Below are 1,491 nucleotides of genomic sequence, written 5' to 3' on the forward strand. Positions count from 1 at the left end.
GTGGACATCATTCAGTAAACTGTCCAGTCGGGAAAAATGTTGCTACGTCACACAGTGGAGTCTCTTTGGTTGATGCGGCGCGTCGAGCTGCAAAAGTTCAGATTTTCTAACTTCAGCGATTTGCGCCTCAGTGCGTCGAACGCTCAGATCGTTCAAATCGTTCAAATCGCGCTGCTCTAATCACGCTTGAGGCGCCGCAGAACTTCCTGACGCTGATTGAAGCGCGTCCACCATAGACTTTGTATGTAAACCTGATGCTCTTGCTGCTGAAATCACGTTTGGTGTGAACGCACCATTACTTTTGCACCAACAGTTGTCTCCTTCTCACCCAGCATCTTACTGATGGTTTTGTTGCTCATTCCAGCCTTGTGCAGGTCTGTGATTGTGTCCCTGACATCCTCAGACAGCTCTTTGGTCCTGTCCATGTTGTAGAGGTTAGAGTTTGACTGATTAATGGACAGGAGTCTTTATACAGGAGACAATTTGATTGATAAATGGACTGAACTTTACTGCAGGTAATGAGTTGATAAGGATCACCTAACTGGTCTGTAGGAACCAGAACTCTTAATGGTTGGTCGGACACCAAATACTTATTTCTCTCTGCAAAATGTAAATAAATTAATATAATTTATACAATGTAATTTTCTGGACTTGTTAAATATTTATCTCTCACTGTTAAAATGAACCTACCCAGACTGGTCGTGTTTTTGTAAGTGGGCAAACTTGTAAAATCATCAAGATATCAAATACTTATTTCCTCCACTATAATTGTGGGGAGGCTGTGGTGTAGAGGTAGAGCAGCCGGCTTGGGACCCAAAAGTCACAGGCTCAACTCCCTGCCATGCCCATGTTATGGTGTCCTTCAGCAAGACACCCAACCCCCAACTGCTTCCTGGGCAGTTTATACAGCTGTCCGCTGCTGCACTTGGGTGTTTCCTACGTGTGATGGGTCAAATGCAGAGCACAAAGTTAATCATTGTATGGGAACATGGACTGATAACCAATGAAGTACCATTTTTATTGTGGGTGTTTGTAGTACATTGATAATTAAAGGACTAGCAATTATTGAATGTATACCTTTCATCAGTGGTGGGCAGTGCTAAACCAAAAATTAGCTCTGCAATTTCTAAAGCGCTTATGAAAACATTTAGGTCCGCTGCTTCAAAAGTGCTTATGCCATAGAAAAACTAGCAGAAGCTAATTTTAAAGCACAAGTTCAATTTGACACTTAGTAGCTGACAATTTATTTACAATATATGCACAACACTGCCAAATAGCGGTGTATGAATCCTTTTACAACTTAATCCTACAACCACTGATTGCTGGGGATGTGATTTCCTGAAACATAACTTTGGCTCCTGGTGTAAAAATTAAAAAGTTGTTGAGGATTGCTAGTTCGGCTGCTTCTTTGTCTTTTTCTTTTGTTTGTTGTAGATTTTTCATTAAAGAAGCATCAATAAAGTAATTTTAAAAATGTTTATTGTGTAGGGG

The sequence above is a fragment of the Austrofundulus limnaeus genome, unplaced genomic scaffold, assembly GCF_001266775.1.
Source record: "Austrofundulus limnaeus strain Quisiro unplaced genomic scaffold, Austrofundulus_limnaeus-1.0 Scaffold979, whole genome shotgun sequence".
Classification (NCBI taxonomy): Eukaryota; Metazoa; Chordata; class Actinopteri; order Cyprinodontiformes; family Rivulidae; genus Austrofundulus; species Austrofundulus limnaeus.